This window comes from Kogia breviceps, chromosome 18, assembly GCF_026419965.1.
Source record: "Kogia breviceps isolate mKogBre1 chromosome 18, mKogBre1 haplotype 1, whole genome shotgun sequence".
Lineage (NCBI taxonomy): Eukaryota > Metazoa > Chordata > Mammalia > Artiodactyla > Physeteridae > Kogia > Kogia breviceps.
In genome coordinates, this window is record NC_081327.1 from 12,205,867 (window position 1) to 12,221,575 (window position 15,709).

At 53.5% G+C, this 15,709-nt stretch overlaps 1 protein-coding gene across 4 annotated transcripts in view; it reads right to left on the minus strand.

Annotated features, from left to right (window-relative positions):
• Positions 1–15,709, minus strand: part of PAK4 (p21 (RAC1) activated kinase 4) — a 45,159-nt gene that overhangs the window by 15,624 nt on the left and 13,826 nt on the right. The window contains exon 1 of one of the 4 annotated variants that reach the window (XM_067018396.1): positions 4,698–4,916. The exons of 2 other annotated variants lie outside the window; for them this stretch is intronic. The gene's annotated coding sequence lies outside the window, so the exon portion shown is untranslated. Of the gene's footprint in view, positions 1–4,697; positions 4,917–15,709 lie in introns of those variants that run through there. One more of the 4 variants, XM_067018398.1, reaches the window with a different exon arrangement.

Consider the following 15,709-nt stretch of genomic DNA (forward strand, 5'->3'; position numbering starts at 1 on the left):
TAGTAAGTCAGGTGGTAAGTGCTGAGGAGAAAAATACAGCAGGGATCAGGAGAGTGCGGAGGGTGAGGGGAGGTGGGAATTTTCAGTGAAGTGGCCACAGGGAGGGCCTTGCTGAGGAGGTGACACTTGAGCAGGGACCCAAGTGGAGAGAGGAGAGGGAGCCCTGTGGGTAGCTGCAGGAGGAGCACCCAGGCAGTGGGAATAGCCAGTGCAAATGTCCTGAGGCAGGAGCATGCTTGATGTGGTCAAAGAGGAGAGGCCGAGTGGCTGGGGCAGGTGAGCGAGGTGAGAGAGGAGGGCAGATTGTGTAGGTGCTTGTGGGCCATGGTAGGACTCTGGCTTTTCTTTTGTAATTTTTTTTTCATGTGGACCATTTTTAAAGTCTTTATTGAATTTGTTACAATATTCCTTCTGTTTTATGTTTTGGTTTTTTGGCTGTGAGCCATGTGAGATCTTAGCTCCCCAACCAGGGATCGACCAGGGATCAAACCTGCACCCTCTGCATTGGAAGGTGAAGTCTTAACCACTGGATCACCTTGGAAGTCCCCAGGACTCCAGCTTTCACCCGAGTGAGACAGAGCAACAGGAAGGCTCTGAGCAGGGGAGGGATGTGGACAGACTCAGGTGTTCACAGGCTCCCCGGTGGCTGCATGTGCGGGCAGGGCAGGAGCAGGGACACCTGGGAGGAGGAGGATGCAACAGTCCAGCAGGAGAAGAGGGTGGATGGGACCATGTGGAGCCTGTGGAGGCGGAAGGAACAGGCAGGTTCTGGGCACCCTGGAGAGGCTGAGACGGCAGGACTGACACCACCTTTTGCAACAGCTGGAGCGTAAGCTCCACAGGGGCAGGGGCTTGGTCTGGTCTTGCCCATCGCCATATCCCGCAGAGCTGGCATCCTGGCATCCAGTCCATTCTCTCCCAGACCTTAGCATCACCTAACATGTTATATGGTTATGATTGTGTCTGCCGTCTCCCTGCTAAGTCGGGGGCTCGGCGTAGGCAGGAGCAATGCTCTGGTTGGTTACAGGCTGGATCCCAGGTCTCCCCTCAGTGGCTGCTGGGTGGATGGAGGGGACACACGTGTTTCAGCGCTGACTCTGGCCTATGCCTGCACCAGGCATGCGGACCAGGCCACAGTGAACCCTCCCAGTGGTGCTTGGGTGTGTGGGTAGAGAGTCCTCTTCCCTCCTGTTTCCCAAACTCGGAAACTGAGCCCCAGAGAGGGGAAGTCACTGCCCAGGGCTGCCCAGCGCCAGGGCACAAAAGCGTTGACTGTGACCCACGGAGAAGGCCTGTCACTGCCCCCTTAAGCCTCCTGCTTCCCAGCAGCCCTGGCTCCAGCCAAAGCTTCTACTCCAGACAAAGGACCTCAGAGGTTTATGGGACAGGAACATGAATAGAGACAACTCTACTTCCGATGACCAAAACCAAGATCAGAAAGGCTGCTGCAGTTAGCAGGGAATCTGAAGAAATGTTAAACAAAACTCTGAAGGGCTTCGCACCTGGATGAAACTCCCCACTGTGACTTAGCAAGGCCCTGCCCAGTTGGGCCCTGCCACCAAGGGACCCCATCTCCTCCCTGCACTTCACCCCAGCCACGCTGGCCTCCTCCTTTTCAGTCTTGGACACATCAAGCTTGCTCTAGCCTCAGGGCCTTTGCACCCATTGTTCGCCCTGTCCAGAGCTGCATGGCTCCCCTTTCTTTTATTTATTTATTTATTTTTAAATTTTTTTGTGGTACGCAGGCCTCTCACTGTTTTGGCCTCTCCCGTTGCAGAGCACAGGCTCCGGACGCGCAGGCTCAGCGGCCATGGCTCACGGGCCCAGCCGCTCCGCGGCATGTGGGATCCTCCCAGACCAGGACACGAACCTGTGTCCCCTGCATCGGCAGGCGGACTCTCAACCACTGCGCCACCAGGGAAGCCCACCGTTTCTTGATCTTCAGGTCTCAGTGCAAAGAAAACCTCCTCTGAGAGGCCTCCGCTGACCTGACAAAATTTGCACCCCTGCTTTATAACTTCTCCGTGGCATTTATTATCAGCTGTCATTCTATACCTGTTGACTGTTGGTCCCCCCGTTCTTCCCCTCCCCCCAGCAAAGTATGGGCTCCCCAGGAACAGGGGCCTGTGTGTGTCTCATTCTTGTCATACCCCTGGCAGCTGGAGCAGGGCCTGGCACACAGCAGGTACCTGGTAAGTATCTGTGCAACGAATGAGTGATGCCATTGCCAGAGTGATGAGGCTGGACCCTGAGGAGGGGCAGGGAAGGGTGGTGGGGCAGAGGGCAGCCAGGAGTCCCCAAGGCCTGTCCACACTGCCTGGAAATCTGACCTTGATTCCTGTGAAGGAACTGAGCCTCGTTAGAGACTGAATCCGGCTATTTAGTGAATAACCTGGTGTGTGTTCCAAACACAAGGAGCGCCCGGCTGTGAGCCCACTTCCCCAGGCCCTCCCCACCACATGGCCTAGGCTGGGAATTGGAGGAAGTGGTGGCACATTTTGGCCAGAAGCAAGAAGAACTTCATACAGGGGGTGTGCCGCCAGAGATCCGCGTTCCCCACAATGGGTGAACGCCATAAAAAGACACAGATCGAGGGCCACCCTAGCCTTGGGGAGCAGGGCCTGCAGTCGGCCATGTGGGAAGTGAGCAGCAGCCTGCCCTCCGTGTTCTGGCCACATAAGTGCCACCCTCCCCTCAGCAGGCCTCTGCACGGAGTGTGTGGACAAGGACTCAGAAGGCAGCCGATGAGTAAGAGCGGACGGCCCAGGCTCACGCCCGCTCCACCACTGCCAAGCTGTGTGCCCGTAAGCAAGTGACTCTGGGCCTCCGTGTCCTCGTCTGCAAACTGGGGCTAATGATGGTCCCTATCTCCTGGGAGTGTTTGGACGATCGAACCAGATGACCCATGCAAAGCGCTTAGAACAGTGCCTGCCACCAAGTGGGTCCTCACTTCTACAGGCTAGCTGCTGTTACTATTACTGGCACTGCTGTTGTTGCTGTTGCTGAACGAATAAAGGACAGAGGATGCTGAGCACAGTCTCCCAGAGCAAATGTGCCGGTCTGACTATCTCTGTTTAAGACTGTCCTTCTCCAGGCCTGGGATGGGGGAGCATAATGGGCCCCCATTATGCTCTGATGACCCCTGCCCTCCCAAAGGACATGGCCCGGGGCCCTCTCAGCCACGCTGTGTCCCCAGCCCTGCCCAGCACAGGCTGAGGCACAGCTCAGAGAGTGTGGCTGAATGCAGAGATGGTGCTTCCTTTACCTCGAGGTGCTCTAAGCCCGCAGGGAGGCCTCCAGGCGGCTCCTGTGGCAGCCCCAGGCTCAGGTGCCCCCCTCCCCGCCTGGCCAGGCTCAATAGGGCACAGACACAAAGGGCACCGCTGGTGTCCCTCACCCTCCAGAGGTGCCCAGGGTGGGGACTGATGCCACAACAATCCTGAGAGTGTGGGCGAGCCCCCAGGGACTGGGGAAATCAGATTCAACTTCATTCATTCCGCCCCTGAGGTGGGGCAGGAAGGAGGGAGGGGACAACAGGCAGAAACGAGGCTCCAGTGGCCTCCCAGGCCCCTCTAACCTAAGTTCTTTCCCGCCATACACACACACACACACACACACACACACACACACACACACACACACACACACACACACACCCGAGACACAGAAGCAAATGAAGTCACGCCAACGTGCACAGCTGTCCTCAGAGACTGACACAGACATGCGACACAGACGTCCAGCCACACAACCACAGACACACAAGAACACACATACTGGTTGCACGGAAAAGTCCCCAGGCAGCCTGAGATGGAGCAGCTGCTTGCCCCACACTACCCGGGCACCCTGCTGGCGGCTGTACAGGGGCCTGGGTGCAGGAAGGAACATCCCACCCCGAGCCTCAGCTCCCGCCTCAGGAACACAGGCCCAGCAAGTGGGTTGGAGGCAACTGTGAGGTGTCAATGGGAGAAAGTGGGGAAAGCAGTCTTAAGAGGGGCCTGGCTCAGAGGAAGTTCTCAGAACGGAAGGGCCGCAACACTGGGGACCCGCAGCTGGGACCCCAAGAAGTCAAGGACCCGGGAGCCCCTCCACAAACAATGTAAAAACGCGTACACCCCAGAGATGGAGGGACTCTGGAGAGACCCAGAGACACATACAAGGATCCTGGGGGAACCAAATGACACAACGATACGGACTATAGCCACCCCCTAGAAACACAGCCACATGCTGGCACACACATAATCCCACAAATGCTCCGTTATGGCTGGACTCACTAGGAAGGCAGACCCCAAGACCCTCCACACACCTAGGAACGCTCCTGAGACAGAGTTAAACCATGAGATCCGCACACAGACCCAGGCATGCCCACAGCCAGCTCCAGGGTCACCAGTGGCCCAGGGAGGCACAGCCCCTTGGAAACACCTCCATGCAGACCAGACCCCAGGGATGCGCTCCCAAGAGACGCTCAGGGGGACCTGCACCGAGGTGTGGGCGAAGCCCCAGCAGATAGACACCTGCCACAGCCAACACAGACGGACACACACACGGCCACCCCGCCCCTGGCCCCAAGAAAGGTGTGGCCCCTGGCGCACGTGCTTACGCTGGCTCAGGTGGCCGTGTGTCCCGACTGCCACTGCCCTTCCGCACACCAGGCAGCCCTCCCCCTCCTCCACTCCTCCCCAAGGCCTGGGCCAACTCACCTCCACCATCCTCTTCCCTCTGTCCTGGGCCACCCGCAGTGGGGCAGGCCAGCAGACAGAGGCTTCCAGCTGAAAGATCAGGGAGCTGGGATCAAGGGGTTCCCTTGGCCCACGGAGGAGAGCTGGCTGGGCTCTGCGACCTGGCCTCCCTGGCAGCGGCTGGTGGCTGGTGACTCGGCCCTGCCCTGGCAGGAGTTGAGCTTGGCTGTGGCTCCAGCCCATGGGAGGGGGAGGGGAAGGGTGGAGGGTGGAGGGAGGGACGGAGGGAGGCGGGGCTGAGCCTGGAAAGCCTGGGTCACGGGGCCCACAACTGTCCCAGCGGAGGGAGGGGCTGGGCAGGGACACAGGAGCAGGGGACCCAAACACAGCCCCTGCTTCGGCAGGGTCAGTCTCCCACCACACACGCACAACCCCATCTCACTCCCTATGCCAGGCCAGGTGCCAGGGGCCAGGGAAGCAGTGGCTCAGCTTGGGGCTGAGTGCCCGAGAGTGGCTGGTGGGGCAGCCAGGTGTGAAACACTGGCTGGGGCTGTGGTGCAGGACACACCACAGTGCAGGACGGGGATGAGGGGCCTCTTTGACGGGGAGGGTGGCTGGAGATCCGGGGCCTGCTGTGTCCCCCTCTCCCCGCACACCCAGGCTGGGATGCCAGCAAGAGCGCCAGAGGGTGCAACGAAGGGGGCCCCTGCTGCTCTGTCCCACTCACCCATGAGGATGAACCCGAGACTTGCGGCCTCACCAGGGGAGATCACGGTGAACAGCCGCCACCCCCATGCCACGGCCATACCTAGGTGTGAGAGTGGGGCTGGATGGCGGGAGTGTGGAGGGGGAAAGGTGGGGACGGCTGGGACTCCCACGTCACTATGCTGGCTGTCTTGCCAGGATGTAACTAACCCTTCTGAAAATAAGTGGCCCAACTTTCCAGAGAACTTCCTCTGGGCCAGGTCCTGCTCTCAGCATCGACACACATTAAGTCATTTTAGCTCACCACTGCCCTAAATGGGCAGGTACTTTATCAGGCCCATTTTACAACAGAGGAAACTGAAGCCTGGAGAGGCTGAGTGACTTGCCCAAGTGGGCCATCTGTCCCAGCGCCTGTGTCCTAGACCAGCCGCTCTGAGCAGGAGGCTAGGGGGCCCAGAACCCCTATCGCAGAACAGGAGAAAAGGATGCTCAGAGAAAGGGAATCTAGAAGGGGTTGTGTGGGCCCCGCCCCACCTCTGCCTCACACCTTCTCCCCCCTTCAGATCTCACTTTCTCTGAGAAGGCTTCCTTGGCCCGGGGCACAGCTCCTGGCACGAAATCTGTTTCTTTCTGTCTCCCCTGTGGAGGGCAGGGGCCAGGGCTGCCCAATTCACCCCTTTACTGCGGCCCCTTCCGCAGGAAGCCTTCCCTGACACCCCGGCTCCATCCCCGCGCTGAGCCTCAGGCTGTCACTGTCCCTGACCTGTCTGTCTCCCCCACTGGTCACACATTTGCCCCACTCCTGGCACATACCAGGCAAGCCTGTCGGAGGCCCTGGCAATTCAGCAGTGAACAAACCAGACAAAACTCCCTGCCCTGGGGGCGGACGGAAGAGTAGCACTGCTCCTTGACTTGGGCGAGGGGCGGGTGGTCGTGTGGTCATGTGAGCTGTGGCAGTGACCGGATTCAAGCAGGGTCCCGGGCCCTGGGCAGGTACTCCGCTGACGGGGAGCCCAGGGAGAATAGTGAGTGAGCAGGTAGCCGGGCAGCAGGTGGATGGGGCGCCTGGGTCCTTCCCACTCCCCTGCCCCGGCCCCCTACCACAGCTGCTGCCCCAGGCTCACTCCCGCAGGGCTTTATCACGGGGACCAGGAGGACTGACTGGCTCCAAGGGCCTGGAAATCCCATCTACCCGCTTCTGTCTACCACCTGCTCACTAAGCCAGGGGCTTCCAGCCACGCCTGGGGCCATGGCAGGGCAGGTCTGGCCCCTCCCGCTCCCCCACCACGCCCCAGATCCCAGGCCACCCCCTCCCCCGTCAGGGTGGAGCATCTGTCAGGCAGCCACCCAGAGAAGAGCCAAATGGGGCGGGCTCCCCAAACCGGACCGGCTGGTTTGGGCTCTGGTGAGGGAGGTGGTCAGGACCGGGCAGTTCTGACCAGCCAGGGAAACTAGGTCCCAAGGGAAGGGACAGGGGAAGGGGGGAGGAAGGAGGGAGCACCCCTCCTCCAGGAGGAAGTCTCACTGGAAACAAGGGATCCTCCTGGGGACAGGCCTCAGGGGCAAGGAGAGGTCGGTTCAAGAGCCTCTCACACCGGAACAGATCTTCATTACCAAACTTTATAAACACACCCCAAGCTACAGACTAAACCATAGAGACTGGACCCCCATAAAATCCATCGTTCGGATTCTCAACTATGATTCTCAACTATAAACATACTGCCACATTTAGGTTTCATCTATCCCCTCTCTTTCCTTTCCTTCTCTCGGTCTCAGTCTCTGTCCCTTTATAATATGGAACATAGTTCAAAAGCCAATGGCACCAAAGGGTAAACAGTGACAGGACGATGTCCTCCTGCCCTGCCCCACCCCAGCTCAGCCCTGGAGACACCTCTACCGGAGTTTCTTTTTGAGAGAGCTTACGCACACATGTGTGCGCACACGCGCATGCACAGAGATGCTTACACACTTTTTAAAAAGCTGGAAATGGCAGCGCACCCCACATACGATTCTGCACCTTGCTTTTGCCAAAAGCATTGTTTGGCCCCTCTGCGCCGCTGACACCAGGAGGAGTTTGGCAGTGTCCAGTCTAGGTGAAGACACACTGGGGACCTGGCAAGTGCTCTCCCACGTCTGCTCCCAGGGGCACACGTGAGAAGGTTCATACAGCACAGTTGGAATCGGCGAGGGACTGGAAACAACACAGATGCTTGTCTGCAGGAGACGGATGATGAACTGAGATCTACTAGCTCCACAGAATAGTACACGGCAGTGAGAATGAATGACCCACCGCTACATGTGGATGGACATCAAAAACAATATTAAACAGAAGAAGCAAAACAAAAACCGATACATCCTAGGAGTTTGTTCAGAAATAGTTTAAAACCAGACAAAATGAAATATGCTCTTTAGGGATGCATACAGAGGTAGCAAAACCAAAGAGAAAAAAAGCAAGGCAGCGACTGCCTCAAAAATCAGGGGAGAAGCTGCCTTCGGGGGGCAAGAGAGCTTGGGACGGGCTTCTGGGGGGCTGGCACCATCTGTGTCTTCAACTGGAGGCGGGGGTTACGTGGGTCTTCCCTTTAAAGTAACTGGCCATACTATACATTTATGCCTTAGGTAGGCTAATAATTTAAAATTAGGATTTAAAAATATATATATATATGTCTAGTGATCTTTCTATGCTTCCATCTCTGCAAAGCACAGCCTTGTTGCTTTAGCAGCTGTGTGGAAGGGCCACGATGTCTTGAGCCAGTCCCCATGGGGCCAGGTCAGTGGTTTCCAGGCATTTGCTCTTACAAACGGTGCAGCAACGATAACCGTGTGCAGATGTCATTTCACAGGTGTGCTAGCATGTCTGTGGGCCAGATGTCTACAAGTGGGATTACCGGGCAAAGCTCAGCACTGCCAAGTTGCCCGTTCTCAGCCCCTCCCTCGGCCTCATGCCCAGGGTGTTGTCAAATTCTCCCAGATTCCCCAGTCAGACAGGTGAAGTCTGGCCCCTCTCGGCCTAGTTTTCATTTGCGTTTCTGTACTTACTAATTGTGCATCCTTTCATGTTTATAAAAGCACCACAATTCCTTTTCTGCTAAGTTTCTCTTCAAAGCCTTTGCCTCCTGCACGCCGCGCGGCGTGGCCAAAAAAAAAAAGTTTGATTTTGGAACTTTCTCGGTCTGTGCTTCCAGTGCAGGGGGCGCGGGTCTGATCCCTGGTCGGGGAATTAAGATTGCACATGCCATGTGGCATGGTCAAAAAAAAAAAAAAAGCCTTTGCCTATTTTTCTGCAAGGGTCAGGGAGACCTCTGTAAACCCACCCCAGCTATCCCCACATCTCCAGCCTCATCTCCCCCCCCCCACCACCAACCATGGGCTACTTGCCACATTCATGGAGTTTGTCAATAGAAATCCAATGTGCGTCCACCAAGTCCAGTCCTGGCTGGTGTGACGGGTGCAGCATGGTCCCAGCCCGCTGGGGCCTGCAGTCCAGCATCACCTGATGAAGTGTGAAATTCCAGCGGAGACGGGTGGCTGGAGGGCTGAGAGCGCAGGGGAGCCAGGCTGGAGCAGGGCAGGAGCCAGGCCACGGGGTGGGGGGGACGGGGGGGCGGGGAAGCAGAGGCAGGCACTGAGGACGGGCTGGTATTTGGGAGATGTAACTCTGGCTGCCTTGTTTGTGGAGGAAGGGATCGAGGGGGCCTGAGCGGGTGTGTGCACAAGTGACAAGACGGAAGCAGTGCGCCGGGAGACTGATGAAAGCAGCCAGGATGGCTGGACACAGAGAGAGGGGCACAGACCAGAGCTATGTCTGCCCCCCAGAAAGCAAAGCTTGTTGATGAGAGATACGGGGGCTGAGGGCAAGGCAGGTGTCAAGGGTGACTTTGAAAGTAGGTAAGCCCTGGTGCCATCTTCCACAAAAGGGAGTGCGAGAAGGGCTCCAAAAATGCCAGGCCCAGGCCCTGGAAGAACTCAATTGTGAAAAAAGTGAATAAAATGGGAAGATGCACTTTCCCCAGTAGTTTCCCCGCTAGTTTAAGACCAGCTGTACAGACACAGTCATCAAGACAGTGGGGATAAAGAGAGAGCCCGGTGAAGGGAATACAGAACCCAGAGACAGACCCTTACAAATACACCCAACTGTTCTTTAAAACACTGATTTTTTTCCCTGTGGTAAAATATACATAATATTTATCTTTTAACCATTTGTAAAGTGTACACTTCAGTGGCATTAAATACATTCACAATGTTGTGTAACCACCTTCAAGGCCTATGCCTCAAACTTTTTCATTATCCCCCAAAAAGATCCTGCACCCATTAAACAATAGCTCCCCACTCCCTCCTTCCCCCCAGCCTCTGGTAACCTCTATTCTACTTTCTTTCTCTATGAATCTGCCTACGCTAGGTGGAATACGTAAGTGGAATCTCACAATATTTCTCCTATGTCTGGCTTATTTCACTAAGCATGTTTCCAAGGTCCACCCACCTTGTAGCATAAATTAAAACTCCACTCCTTTTTATGGCTGAATAATATTCCCTTGTGTGTATGCACCAAATTTTGTTTATCCATTCATCTGTTGATAGACACTTGGATCGTTTCCACTTTTTAGGTATTGTTAATAATGCATCTACGAACATTAAAGTATACAAATATCTGTTCAAGTCTCTGCTTTCAATTCTTTTGGATATGTACCTAGCAGTCGAATTGCTGGGTCATATGGTAGTTCTATATTTAATCTTTTGAGAAACCACCAAACTGTTTCCCACGGCAGCTGTACCATTTTACATCCCCACCAGCAATCCATAAGGGCTCCAATTTCTCTGCATCCTCACCAATACATGTTATTTTCCTTTTTTCTTTTGATAATAGCCATCCTGGTAGGTGTGAAGTGGTATCTCACTGTGGTAACTTATTTTTGACAAAGAAGCATAAGCAATTCAACGGAGGAAAGACAGCATTTTCAACAAATGGTACAGGAACCATCAGACATCCCTATGCTAAAACATGAACCTTCATCTAAACCTCACACTTGTACAAACCTTCATTCATAATGGATCACAGGCTTAACCATAAAATGTAAAACTAAAACGTTTAAAAAACAAACAAATCGTCAGGATCTAGGGCTAAGCAGAGTTCTTAGACTTGAAACCAAAAGCGTGAGCCATAAAAGGACAAATTAATAAAGTAGACCTCATCAAAATTAAAAACTTCTGCTCTGCAAAAGTCCATGTGAAGAGGATAAAAAGCCACAGATTGGGAGAAAATATTTGCAAGCCACATATCTGACAAGCGATTAATATCTAGAAGTGATAAACAACTCTCAATACTCAACAGTAAAAAAACAAACAATCCAACTAGAAAATGGGCAGGAGACATGAGACATTTCGCCAAAGAGGATACACAGATGGCAGATAAGCTCATGAAAGGATGTTCAACATCATTAGCCATTAGAGAAATGCAAATTAAAGCCACAATGAGTTATCATTACATGCCTATTAGAACAGCCAAAATAAAAAATAGTGATAACACCAAATGCTGGTGAGGACACAGAAAAACTGATCATACGCTGCTGGTGGGAATGTAGAATGGAACAGTCATTCTGGAAAACAGTTTGGCAGTTTCTTTAAACATACATCTACCTTACTTTCCAGCAGTTGCACTTATGGGTATTTGTCCCAGAAAAACAGAAATTTACATTCACACAAAAACCTGTATGAGACTGTTTATGGCAGCTTTATTTCTAACAGCCCCAAACTGGAAACAACCCAGATGTCCCTCAATGGGTGGATGGTTCAATAAACTATGACACATCCACTGCTGAGCAAGAAAAAGGAATGAACTACTGACACAGGCGACAACCTGGATGAGTCTCCAGGGAGCTACGCTGAGTGAAAAAAAGCCAACATCGCAAGGTGCCGCACAGTATGATCCCATTTACATAACATTGAAATGACAGAATTATAAAAATGGGGAACAGATAGATGAGTACTTGCCAGGAGTTAGGGACAGGCCAGGGAGGGGATGTGGCTATAAAAAGGCATCGGGGGGATCCTTGTGATGGAATGTTCTATATCTTGACTGTATCTGTGTCAATATCCTGGTTGTGGTCTTGTACTAACCATAATTTTGCAAGATGTTACTATTGGGGGAACTGGGTAAAGGGTACAGGAGCTCTCTCTGTGTTATTTCTTACACGTCCAAGTTAATCTACAATGATCTCACAATGAAAAGCTTAATTAAAAATATTAATAATTTACTGAAAATGCCAGACCCTTTCCCACCTTAGAAGATGCTAGTCATTCTCCTTGGAACGCACAGCTTTCCACACACTAACTCCTACTCTTCTTACAGCCCTCAGCTCAGATGTCTCCTCCTCCAGGAAGCCTTCCCTGACTTCCTAGGGTGGAGCCAGGGCTTGCTTCAAGTTGTCGGGGCTTCCTCCACCAAAGCCATGACACTTGGGCCTGTGTTTTCCTCAGGGTCACTCTGGGCTGTCACTGCTTGGTGCTGTGTCTGTCTCCCATCACTGGACATGAGGGCAGGGCCTTGGGCAGACAGGTCACCATCCTGTCCCAGGCATCAGCCAGCACAGGGCTGGACTCAGAGGAGGCACACAGCAAAAGAGTGGGGGACAATAATGACAATAATACTCTCAGCTAACACTTGTTAAGAGGTTTCTATGTGCTAGCTCTCTTTTGAGTGCTTTACGTGGATAAAATAACCTTTATAACAATCTCATTTTACAAATGGGGAAATTGAGGCCGAGGGGGGCTGGAGGGGAGCCACGAGCCCAAGGTCACCCAGCTAGTAGGTGGCAGAGCTGGGTAGCAAACCCAGGCCTTCAGATCCAGAGCCTTTGATAGTCATCTCCGCCCCACAGGGCTTCTCCATGAAAGGCTGGATGAGACTGGCTAACAGGGGAAGCAGAGGGGCAGAGGAGGCAGGGGAAGAGAAGAGACCGTCCCTGCACCCACATGGAGCGGGGGGGGGTCTCACCCTTCTCCAGGGAAGCCCCGTCCGTGGAACTGACAGACCTGGGATGGTACCAGAACCCCCTTCACACCTTATAGGTGTCAGGGAAGGCCCCTTACAGGTCAAGGGCATAGCTGAATCCCAATTGTCAACCTTGGAAGCTGACAGTGCCCTCTCCGGACAAGGACTACCCACCTTCATCTGAGGCAGAGGTGTCACACCCAGCTGCAGCAGGGGGTGGCAAGCCGAGAGGAGCCCCAGCGCGCCCTCCTGCGGCTCCACCGGGGCAGGGCTGCTTTCATCTGGCTATGGGGAGAGGTTTCCATCTGACCCATGCTGGGGAGCATTCCCACCGGCATGCGACTTCACTTATCCACCCTATTGAGAGCAAGCTGCAGCTGAGTGCTGGCGGTCTGGAACCATTTACATACAGTTTTAAAACATGCAGAATAATATGGGATACTATTTATGGAAGCAACGAGGAAGCACAGTGAGTACCTGCGGGAGGGGACCCAGGGGACTTTAACCACGGCAAGCGTTTTTTCTCTCTTAGTTGGGCAACAGGCCCAAGGGAGTCCATCAGGTGATTCTCTGATCTCTTGAGGGCAACTGTAATCTTTCATGATTCACAAACGAACAGGCAACAATTACAAGGAAAAAAAGAGGGCTGAATTTATTTGATAAACCTGGAAAGAGCACACGAAAGAGGGGGCTTCTAGGGTGCTGGCAACGCTTGTCTTCTTGATCTGGGTGGTCGTTAGAAGGGTGTGTGCTTTATAATTATTCACTAGACTGAACAGGGAGGTCTTAAGCAGTTTTCTGTACATGTGTCATATTTTACACTCTGGTGCAGGAAACGCCAGGGGTAGCAATTCTGACAGCTGGAAGCTTCCTCCATACCTGCAGGTGTCCACAGACAGTCTCTTTCACTCTCTGTCCATCTCTCTCTCTCTCTCTCACAGTCACACTCTCCCAAGGCTGTAACTGCTGCCGTGATCAGAGCAGTAGCCCTCCTTGGCCCCTTGCAGCTCTTGGCCTGTTTCCTGCAAAGGAGACAAAGGCCTGGAAACAGCCAGACTCAGCCTCAGCCCCAACACCCAGGTCTCTCCACATGCCCAGCACTCTGGTGTCCTGCGTGGATCACACTCCCCGTGGAGCCTGGCCACGGGGAAGTATCTATCCACGGTGTCCCTACCCTGGGGTGCCACAGCCGGTCACCCAGAGTGGAAGGAGTTAGTTAAGATTTGGTAGAGTCCCTATGGTGGGGACAGCCCTAGCTGGCTCACCTGTGCCCTGCACTGGAGACAGAGGACACCAGCGAGGCCAGCTACAGAGCCTTACGTGCACGCACCACACTAGTGCAAGACAAGGCAGTGAGCAGAGTGCTGTGAATGCCTCCATGTTACAGAGGAGGAAAGTGAGGCTCAGAGAGAGGAGGTGCTGGCCCAAGGTCACACAGCATGTATTAAGAGCCAGGATTCCATGGCAGGTCTGACCCAGGCCAGAGTCCACTCACTTAACCACGCTCAGGTCCCGTACTCAACAATTCTTTATTATGCACTCAGTATGTGCCAGGCATTGTTTTAAGCACTGGGGATACGGCAGTGAGTAAGATAGTCCCTCCTTCCCAGAGATGACATCCTAGTGAGTGGCGGAGTTAAGACAACACACAAGTAAACAAAAAAGTCCGTAACAAGCGGGAGAGGGGACAGTGGGGGGAGGGGTGTCTCCGAGGGGGAGACCTTTGAGCAACAGCAGGGGAAGTGAGGGCGCCACATGAGGGTCTAGGGAAGAGCTTTCAGGGTAGAAGGAACCACAACTGCAAAGGCCCGAGGACTGAAGCCTGCCTGGCACATTCTAGAATGCCCGAGGAGGCTGGCCAAGGAGGCTGGCATGGCAGGAACGGAGGGAGGGTGGAAGGGGAGAGTGGCCCCGCTGAGGTCAAAGAGAGTCTACACTAAATGCAGAAGAACAGCAGCTCCTGGCGCCCAGGCCTCTGGACCACAGCCCTCCAAGGGAGGTGTGGTCCCCCTACCAGCATCATGTTACCGAGGCGGAAGCAGGTGGGGGATGGGAAAGCTTCCCAGGGTGGCCCTGCTGGCCAAAGGCAGAGCCGGGGCAGGAGTCCCTAAAACTTAACCACCTAAAACTTAACCACCAGGCCAGGCTGAAGGATGGCGGTGGGGCTGGGGGTCAGGGATGGCTCTCAGCTGGGGGCCTCTGGTGCCAGCAAAGCAGGAGCCCAAAGCTGTGCACTTATGACGATGGTTCACTGGAAGCCAGGGGCTCACACACAGCCCTTTGCTCCCAGGCCCCGGTTGTTCTGAAAGTCAGGCCTTTGGGTTCCTCCTGCTGCGCTCTGCTGTAGCTGGGTACCAGCCTTACTAGGAGTGACTCAAGAACTTTTTTTTCAATCCACTCACTTAAAAAAAAAAAACAAAACTTAATTTATTTTAAAATAGTCACTCAGACACAAATGTTGGCCTGATGTTCCTACAGAGCACCACCTATTAAATAAGGGAACCTGAATTCAATAGCACCTCTAGGCCTAAGGCATAATATACAGGAAGTACAGGGGACAGAAGAACATGTGAATGACACCACAAGGATGCATCAGTGAGATCCAGAGTGTGGAAACTTCCAGAGGAGAGAGGACCCGGATTTTTGATGGATCAATGACCCAATAAGCAAGCACAGGAAAGAGCCGACAGGGGAAACCCTATAGACTACAGAAGACTTAAGGGGCCTGTCAACCAAACGCAAAGCAGACCTTGTCTGGATGCCAAGTCAAACAAACCCATTGAAAAAGGATGATAAGACAACTGGGGAAATGTGAGGATATTAAGGAAGTATTGGTTCTTTTTCTCCTGTGACAATGGTATTGTGTGTGTGTGTGTGTGTGTTTCAAAGATTCCTTATCTCTCATAGGCAAAAAAAATCTGAGATATTTATGGCTGAAGTCTATGATGTTTGAGAACTGCTTCAAAAGAATCAGGGAGGTGGGGATGGAGTACAGATGAAAAAGCCTGGTGGTGACTGATAACTGCTGAAGCTGGGGACGGGGACGGGGACGGGGACGTGGGGAAGGCACCAGACCATTCTTTAGAGCATGTGTGGACACTTCCATTATACAAAGGTTTTAAATGTTTTGCAAAAGGAAATGTGACCTAGTCATAACAGTGAAGAACTATGGATAGCTCACCTCGTGAACCTTAATTACTAAATCCAAACACATATCCTGTCTCTAATAACTGTAACAGTAATCACGGCAACAGTAACCAGAATGACATAATGATGACAGCCCTGTGCTGAGTGTTACACACACGCTGACTCACTTAATTCTCCCAGCTACCCTGGGAGG